The 9,943-nt window shown below is 44.5% G+C and overlaps 1 long non-coding RNA gene across 1 annotated transcript in view; it reads right to left on the bottom strand.

Annotated features, from left to right (window-relative positions):
* Positions 1-216: 216 nt before the first annotated feature.
* LOC124180021 overlaps positions 217-9,943 on the bottom strand; it is a 63,954-nt gene continuing 54,227 nt past the window's right edge. The window contains exons 2-3 of the long non-coding RNA XR_006870187.1: positions 591-736; positions 217-414 (exon numbers count right to left, since the gene is read on the bottom strand). This is a non-coding gene — a long non-coding RNA (uncharacterized LOC124180021). The remainder of the gene's footprint in view (positions 415-590; positions 737-9,943) is intronic.

Below are 9,943 nucleotides of genomic sequence, written 5' to 3'. Positions count from 1 at the left end.
CTCATAACACAAATTTACGTAGATCTCCGATTCTGAACTCCATAATATTCGATATTGAATTCAGAATCTGCAGCGGTTCCATAGTATTATTCAATAAGCCAATTTTCAACTAAAATCATCCAAATTCTTCCCCATTGCGACCTCGCAGTTCATTGGTCAATATTCTTTCTCGAACACATGAAATTGCTCTTTTGTCATTGTAGAACTCACCATAGCGACACAGACGTGTGGAACAGCCGAGTGAATCCAGAGGATCGACGATGCTATTTTCAGGTGGAATCAGGTAACTAACAGGTGACGCTCCACTGGACCGGATATTAAATTACCTGGGCATCAACCCCCGGTAGTCAGGGAGGCGTAAATGTAGTGAGGAACGTGTCCCGGTTTCATATTAATTTGCCACCAAATACCAATCTGTTCCATCCGAAGCACAAAAACAAACTCTGATCTAATCTGTATCGAGGTCAACAATTCTATACCCGTAATTTGGCGAATGACACAAGTGACCGATAAAATAGAGTGAATACGAGTAGAATTAATCAATTATAATTTCTAATTTTGCTTTTTTTCTCACCTCGATTTCCACTTACCGATTTACCAACTGCAATTAAATGTCTGTGGGTTGGTTCGTTTGGAAACATGTTCGACGGCGTTGAAGCTTCCGATGCAGGAAAATTATCGAAAAATTGAGTTCTTCAAATGTTGCAGACCATTTAGTTTACCAACGATGAAAACTCTGTAAAATAAGAAAGTCTTTTAGCAATTAGACCCGCTAAAAACAGGCGTGACGTGCAAGTAGCGTAATATCAAAGTTGAGTGTTTGAAATGGCTACACGTATTCACGATCTGCAGAGGCAGAGAATATCAGATTCGAACACACCTCGAACGTGCCTGAAGCGTAATGACAATATCGTTAACGATTCATTGAGAAACCCTCCAATATCGTAAATCAAATCGAAAATAATCGAATTCATTGGCCTCCTGCGCCACGGTGGGTCTCCCTGACCCAACTCCCTCCTTTTGGGCCGCCCCACCCGCTCCTGAGCTTCGTAAAGTCAGGTGGAGATGTTTGATTTATCCACGTGACGCAACGATAAAAGTAAAAATGAATTATTATCCATGTCGAATGGGATCGCGCGACTTTGCGTGCGGCTTGAGAAGGTAGCCAAGTCAGCCGATTTGTTTCTCCGAGAATCCAATTAAAATCGTCTATTATCGCTTCAGTGGCAAATTTTTCAATTTTTCATCAGCCGCGAAACTATAGCCAGACAAAGAAACATCTTCAGTGGGTACAATTTATAACGGGAAAAATTCTTTCGGTAACTTAAGCGATTCCTGACAAGCCACGGCAACAGGTTTAAGCAGCACACGATGATGATTGACCAATGATTCTTCTCTGCTGATCTTATCTTCGCCTCCATTTGTTTTCAATTTGCGATTCATTTTCCGCGTACGTGGTTACGTGCATGCATATCTGCACGCACCGTTTCCTTTATTCCACAACCGGTATCCAAAAACGAAGCGAGGAAGACGGAAATGCAACTCAGGAATTGAATGTGCAAGCGGCCTTGCCGATTGTTCTTAAGTCTGGCATCCCGGCTTGTTATGGAATTGAGACAATACGTTTGTAAATAAGAGATATAGGAGAATCGGATCTGTCGCGGTACGTGCCTACGCGTCTACACTCTGCTCTGTAATTCCTTCACGTCGCGTCGGTTGCATGAAGGAATATGTGACTCGTGCCTCACGCGTATATGCGGCTGCTGCAGGTATGCCCATACGCCTAGCACGTAAAATGCATCTTTGAGGACAAAAGAAGCCGTAGATAGAGTGCTGCAAAGGCCATTATCATCGTTATTACTCGTCTCATCGCCCACCGTGCCGTGCCGGTCGTTCGTAAGATCGGCGTCGTTCGCTTGAGTTGTCAATACTCCGATATATACTAACACGGACGAAACTAGAACCTACGAAGGTCTCGTCCGTGATGCACTTACTAAAATTATACCTTAATGGCATCGCGAACAAGGACACGGAACAAAGGTTTTCGGTCATCCCAAATGAAATTTTATTGCATTATTGACGAGGACTTTTTTGAGCTAGAGAAACCAGTTGCCCAATGAATAGGAAACCACTTACCAAACCCTCGATGGCATGCATAACTTCTTTTGTACGTCAGTGTGGATTTTCGACCCAAACTTCGAAGGCCTCTCATATTTTATCATTCCAATTACCTTATTCCATTCACAGGATCCGTCTCTGATTAATTCACCGTTATTGTAATAGTTCTGAACATAGGTGAAAGTAACGGAAAGTTTCCCTTTTGAACCCACCCTCGAGTTATGGAAACGGCGTTGTGACGCAGGGAAAGTCAAAAAATTTCGACATTTCAAGGCGACTCAAAGATTCTTCGGACAAAAGATTGTGTATAATCCGAAGCCCTAGTTTCAGCAGTTCCACTTACCAGAGCCGGACGATCCTTGCGTGTCGGTACGCAGGTTCGGACCGCCAAATCGGCACCCACCTGCGTGGCTGAATACCCCTGCGAGTCCGACCAAAGAGTCGCGCCGCATGCAGAGTTAACGACCAAACTTTTAAATAAATTCACAATTCTCCGGAATTTCAACGTAGATCGTTTTCATTCAACACCACCTGGCGATACACACTCCGAGTAAAAGTTTGATAGTCTCGAAAAAAAATCGTTCAAGAGGTTAACTTTTTTCGATAAAGCCAACAAACCAAAAAAAGATATTGATTGAACCGGGAAAGTGTTTACAAGTTACCGATAACGCGGTTGCGAAATAATTCACTCCGCCGAGAAGTGGAAAAAGTGTCGGTTGAATCGAAGAAGCTTTTCTCCTTTTCTCCGAGCGTGGAGAAGAGTCTTTCCGGTGTGGGCTTACCCTAAGAAATGAGGAAAAACGAAACGAAGAGCCGGGACGGCCTGTCTAATACCGTCGCATCACGCAAGGCCCAAGGCAGTCTTCTTTGCCGAGGACTGGCAATCCTGACTTCTGGCTTTGGCCGGACGATATATTTCCTAACGCTACGGAGCCGGGATGGCCGGACTCCTGGTGGAATGCCGTTGACAAAAACACGTCTAGCCACGCGGTGACACCGCTGTTGTCACGGCGAGACTCGTAATTACCAAATACCTGTAGAGGCCATTATTACACGTCGAATATTTTTCTACCGTCAACCGGTGCAGAGGTGGTTGTGACCCTCGACGCGTTGCGTGCCACCCTCGCTTCGATTAGGATACGATAATAGCCGAGTGAAAAAACGAGCTCAAGAATTCTACCCAACAAATGAAATGGCTCAATTAATTAGCTGATACTTTACCAAATTACTAATTCATGCATATACTTTATTGGTATCCATCAACGGTAACCCCGAAAACCAACCCGAACACCGGCATAGCTAATGATAGGTAATAAATAATACGGAGCAACTGAACCCAACTTTAACTGTCCGATTGATTTCCTCCGGCGTTACACATCGAGGACTTCGCTGACCGATTGTCAAATGCCAAACAAGCTTAATCACGAGTAATTTCAATCAGTAGAAAGGACGGTTCCAAAACTGACAGATTGGCCAACAGATGCCGCCATGGATGAAACGTTATACTCCGTGAAAATTTCAGCAAATTCAGCGGAAACTGAACACATGGTCTGCATTTCACACGCACCTAACACGCCTCGCCGGCTTCCATTTCCTCGGCGACCTCCAGCCTTGTCCTCATTGATTAGATCATTTGATATAACTCTCGCAGAGTGTTCAGGGAAATATACAGAAACTTTTCTGACAGTAGAAACTTGAGGGAGAGAAGAAAAAAATTTTAGAAACTTTTCGGGGATGATGGTTGTGCAAAGTTTTTGGTAACTCTTTAAAAGAGCGCCTCGTTGCTGAGTTGGTAAAACTGTAAGAAATTACGAAGCAGGGGAGTTTCCGCGGCGGGAACCTGTCCGTGACCCGACCATGACCCGTCACCACCCGTCAGCTAGATTTCACCGCAGAGAACGGTTCAGTCCGCGTCCGAAAGGCCGCCAAATCTCAACGTTACGACAAGAGCCAGCTCGAGGCGGCCACGTTTGTCTCGACCGTGACACCAGACTCCGGTCCCAGAACCCGTCAGTCCCCCGTGAGTTTCACTCGCGGTTGAAGCACCGTGCGCCCACCGTTCCCCCGGTACTTACGTATCTAAATACACGTTTGAGTACGGACAGGCATATTATAAGTGTATTGTGAGAGAGCGCAAACGCGGCGCTGTGCACGAATACACGAGTGTACCTGCAGAGGTATGCACGCATACCACGCGATGTGCGCAAGGCATCGCCGGGTCGCGTATGACTTGTAATAAGCTAGAACCACATGGAATTATGGCTGTCCCAGATGAAAGGATCGGCCAAGATAAATTCAGAACCACGCTGTGTGCCTACCTGCCCGCCTTCCCGCCTGCCTGCAGCTGCGCATATTATACAACTCACACGAAATACCTACTCGAGGCGCAACAAGTTTACAATCCATGGTAGCTGGAAGGCTGTTTTCTCTCCCGTGTTGCAGGATCGTGAATTTTTTGCAAACGAAGACTCCGCAACGTCGACGTTTCGGCAGTAGCTGTACTACTTATAAATATCGATTCGAAGGTTTTAATTTTAATGGCGTTTGTCGGACGCAAGAAATCCAATAGGAAAGGGTCAAGGGTTTAATGAGTTATCCGGGCTCCAACGATTTACGAGCTCGGATGCAGTTTAACGCAGATTACTTCTTGGCGACTGCTGGTATAAACCTGGTATTTTCATCTCTACTGGCCTTTTTTCAGTGCAATTTCCTTCGGACTGACCTAGACCCGGGTTGCAGATTCCATCCCATTAAGAATTTATGGCGCGTAGCATGCCTGAGGACCCCGCTGCGCTACCAATCGAACGGCTTTAAAACGACACAATAATGTAATTATCTACGAAATTTTCGTTCATAACGAGATTCCGGAAGTCATTCGACTCACACGCAAGTTACGTTGTTCTACGACTTTCGCCGAGGTTGGCGATGCTGAATAGCTATTGCCTGCAGCTGAAATACCGTGTCTTTCACTTTTCCACGAACGTCGTGATCTAGATTTTACCCTCACGTGAATGTATGTGTGTCCTTTCATCGCTGACAGTGAGAGACACGCAATCCGGCGCGAAAAAAGACATAGAGTAATTTTCCGCCAATGTCGGAAATAATGTGAACCATTATATAGCCGCGTATCGGCTGCTTAATGTACCGCTCAAGGCGGCACGGGAAATGTAAAGAGTCTCCGGCTTACTTTCACGAGGAATTAAAAGCTCGAGATGTTCGGAATTTAGGCGAGAACCACTCGTGGAATGTTCCAAAGTCGTAACGGATCACTTTGTTTCTGGTTTTATGAAACAGGGAACACTTTTATCTCTTTGTAACGTCTTTACTTCCAAACAGAATTAGGGATATAAAGTTTTCCCCGGGAGAAAAGAGATCGTAAAATGTTTCGCTAAAAAAAAATTTTTTTTTTCTTGCACGTTTCTCTTTCTTTGGCTCTTCTTTTCGAGAATAAAAAAAAAAAAAAAACTGAGAAGAAGAGAAATACACGAATAAATGCCATCAGCACTGATTCCGCCACACTGGATTTCGACGTAAAACTTTTCTCATTTGTATTTTTATATGTTGAAAATTGATCCTCAGGCCTTATGGCTGATCTATAGCTGCTTCTATTTTCACTCTCAGCATTGATTACAGATCGCTCTGACAGTAAGATAATTCCAAAACTGACGTAATTTTCCTCCCATCGATCGTCGCTAACGCCCACGCAAATTCACCTCCCCGGTATCATCAGGAATTCAATGCCGTGAAATTGGTGACAAACAAGAAGCGTCGGACCTGAATTACCCACTAGCTGAACATAAATGGGCTCCACCAGGACCTCGATGGCTCCAGGTCCTTGTAGGCGCATGCGTTCCCACGTGGATAACGGAAACCGAAAATAGTATGAGTAGGTAAATGCATATACATGTCGCGTGCTTGATGGTGTAAGGAACTGTGGGTCAAAAAGGCGAATTTGGATATAATGCGACGTATAATTTTTTTTCACCGTCATTTGCTACAAAAGCACTCAAAACGCATATCTAGATTAATATTATCCGAGGAATTAAATCAAGGTAAAAGGCTTTATGTCTGTTGGATACGCTCCTTCAGCACCAAAATACATTTTTATTATTATTTTTATTTATCTCGTGAACGACGTAAAATCTTTCGAAACATAAAGATTTCTCGACTCCGGGAAGAATTGAAATTATTTCTTGTTTTCTCGAAAAATTGGATTAAACGTAACAGTACAAAGGCGTAACAACTGGTAGTTAAAAACTCTCACCATTGGTTGAAAATTTTATTCTTGTGAAAGAAAAAAATTTACATATCTGCCCTTCTACCATTAGACGTGGTATAAGGTCGTATGCGGGCTACTGTGACCTCACACCATTAGTCGATGTGATTATTTTTCATAAAGTTCCTAATGAAAGGGCATAACCAACAGTACTTGCAACCTTTTACCGTTAATTCCTCCGTTTTCCTATTTTAACGCTCTTGAACGTATTCTAATGCTTTTCGCGTAAATACAAACGAAAACACACAACGTACCATTCTACCTTTACGCGTGGTAGAAGGTCGTATAAGGACGCAAACGTCCCTATGCCATTAGGACACGCGATATACTCTGCTCGAAATCACTCAAACTGCAGCGTGCAGCATCCGTACAAACAGTCAGCCACCTAGTAAACCTTCGGCACACGATGTGCGGCTTTACAGTCGTTGCTTTAAAAAAAAGGAGCATTTTTTCATTTTACAACCTCTAATTTTCGCAATCTCTCTTCGAACGATAAGCAGCCTCAAGCCATCCAATCAGGGATAATACTGTAGGTCAAAACTGTTCATTCGATCTCTTGTTCCCGGTTCATCAGCCGCCTGCATGCCGTCCACTGGACGGTGTATTCGAAACATGTGGATGAAATTACGGAGTCAAATATCCACGCTACCTTTCAGGTCCGAGAGAAGACTATAGAAGGAAGCTGTAAGGAGGAAGAACGGAGTTTTGCGAATTAATACAGAGATTTCCCATGGGGGATTAATTCCGCGGCGGCGGTATGGCCAGGGTGCCAAGTTATATCAGGCTCGTTATTTCCCACCACAGCTTCATCTATTTAAACGATGACGAGAAGGGAAAGGGTGTCGACTCGGTGTATTATGTACGCGTCATAAAGTAACATTAACCGTTATATGCGCACATGTACACAGGTATACTCGGTTGCGAACAAGCCGGGCTCATAAGCGGGCGGTATATCCCCATTAAAGAGGCACTGATTCAAAAGATGACTCGAGCCAGAGCTGGTTCAACAAGTAGCAGATACGTTTCGCGGATCGTACGTAACGTGGCTAGATATAATATTTATCCGAACCACATGGCGCGACGGCTTGAGCTTAGACTCAAAACGCGGTTCCCTATCATCTCGTATGGAAGCCATTAACCTAGGTCATTACTGCTCACCATTTTTAATATCGCTCCAATTTCCTGCCTCGTTACAGCCGCATCCTCTCGGATCACGACCGGTTGGCAACAGCTCCGGCAGCTAGATACCGAAAAACAGAGTCAAACGATTTCTCGACGCGTTCATTCTCCTCCCGGCCATCGAAGTAATTACCAAAATTGGCAATATAATGGCTGTACGCACCGGGCGAACTTGCGACTCGGCGGATAGACTTCCATCTCCCATTCGAATGCTTTGTTCATTAGCATCCAGCTTCAATTAAACGCCAATTACGCTCTTCCCCCGCCAGCTTCTGTCCTTCCGCGGGCATCGGTGAAGGTCCGGAATGTTGGAGGGATCGAACAGGGCGAGGGGCGAGAGACGAGGTGAGATAAGACGAGGCAAGGTGAGCCAAGCGGGAACCGCGAGGAGGGAAACTGAATAAACGTTCCTACGGTGAACGCTTCGCGATGTCTGAAAGGGGGGTCGCTGATCTGGCTCACGCCGTTCGTAAATTACCAGATTGCGATCGGCTTTATCGACAGCTGATTCAACCGCAATAATTAACCCACGTCAGGCGACGTTACTTTTTTTTTTTGCGCAACCGTCGTCGCTGCCGCCGCTACGGTCTCCGTGTTCTACACGGGAGAGGACGGCTGGAATCCATGTTTGGGTGTGTGTCATACGCAAGTTGGTACACGGGTCCGGTGCCACCGTTTAACGAGGTCCCCTACCGAATCTCTAGTGAAATGTACCAAAGAGCCGGCACGGCGTGTCGTCGGCTCACCTTAAGTCGGTCGAACCACGCCGGACTCAATCCGAAGGCGATTCACGTGCGCGTCATTCGCTCATTCATGCGAGCGAGGTCTTATTGATACGCGACAGGCACGCGACAGTATCTGAAATAACAAGTAAATCGGCTCGATGCACAGCCGGAGGATGAGGTCCAGCCAGCCAGAACTTGTCGCGGAAATTTTGTCAGAGCTTTCGTCTACTTCATCATGCCGACGTGTCGATGCTAATGGAACCGTGCAACGCGAGATGTTTTGAAAATTTTCTCATGAATTTATATATATGTATATTATATATATGTCATGAGACAGGCGGTGCAGGTTGAAGGGAAACGCTCCAGCTACGCCAGACTCTACTGAAAGTTGATCCTTCACGGATTATTTATAACCAGCGCATATTATGTATGCGGCTTGACTTTAGCATCGCGTAACTGAGTCTGCGATAAAAATATTTCATTTGTCACGATGCACTTGGAGCTTACGAAATATTACACCGTGTATCCATTTTTCCTGACGGTCAAAAATTGATACTCGTGCTCATGGTTGATTTGGCGAAAACTTCAACGAAATATCGAACCCGTCAACTGGTGGAGATTTTCGCACGTGGAGTTGGCGAGGTGTTACGAACGGAACTGAGAGCTCTACAGTACTTCAAACTGTAGTTTTCCGACCACTCATCGGTTGTCGGAGACTAACACAAGAAAAAGGATAAGTTTTTAAGTTACTACCACCACGGAACCGAAAGCTTTCTCTCTTAACTGCAGACACTCGGCTTTTAGTGACAAATAAATAATGCCTATCGCACGCTTATATGCACTTAGACACCCGGCAAACTCGGACATAAATTTGCACCGCATAATATAAGTTCTTACATATAGCGCTGCTCGAGATTCATGACGTAGTCGTTACGGAGGTTCGATCGAGAGGGCGTTCGGGCTGATTTTTTTTTTATTATTTTTTATTTACCATCAATCTGATCTCGGACAACGTGAAGCGTCAACAAAAATCGTCGGATACCGGCGTATAATTTCGGCGTAAAAATTGCCAAAAACTGCTTGCCGAGCAACGATGCCATCATTTTTTCCACGGGTCCTCTATGAACTGCTGGAACAAAAATACTCCCGAGAGATACGCAGGTACAAAATTTCCTCATGTTAACTCTCTTGAGCACCGTACTATAAACCCGCAGTATGTATACACATAAAGGCACATCACATTGAACATTGCAAAACTCACTTAGTTAAGACGAATACGTTACTGAAAATAGTAGTTTCCTATCCTATAGGCTTGCATAATTGACCCAGGTATAAACAGGGTTCAAAAAGGTTTGGGACCACGAATCAACAGCTCCTACTTCCTATTTGCCCCTTCGATTAGCTCAATTATTAGTAAAAATTAGACATTGCACGTATTTCGCGATGGTATAAATAAAAAAATTTCTTTAAATGATACGCTTGCCAACTGTACTGATGTTTTTCAACACCTCAAATTTGAACCGATAACATTGCAATTGAATTACGCAATCTTATAACGATAACATGTGTTATTCACTGCCACGATATTTCAGTGCTAGATGAATCCATACCGCATTCATTAGTATGTCAACAATTAGTCATGAAA

The sequence above is a fragment of the Neodiprion fabricii genome, chromosome 4 (genome assembly GCF_021155785.1).
Source record: "Neodiprion fabricii isolate iyNeoFabr1 chromosome 4, iyNeoFabr1.1, whole genome shotgun sequence".
Taxonomy (NCBI): domain Eukaryota; kingdom Metazoa; phylum Arthropoda; class Insecta; order Hymenoptera; family Diprionidae; genus Neodiprion; species Neodiprion fabricii.
Note: the sequence above shows the minus strand (reverse complement) of the source record. Positions and strands in the feature narration are given on the sequence as shown.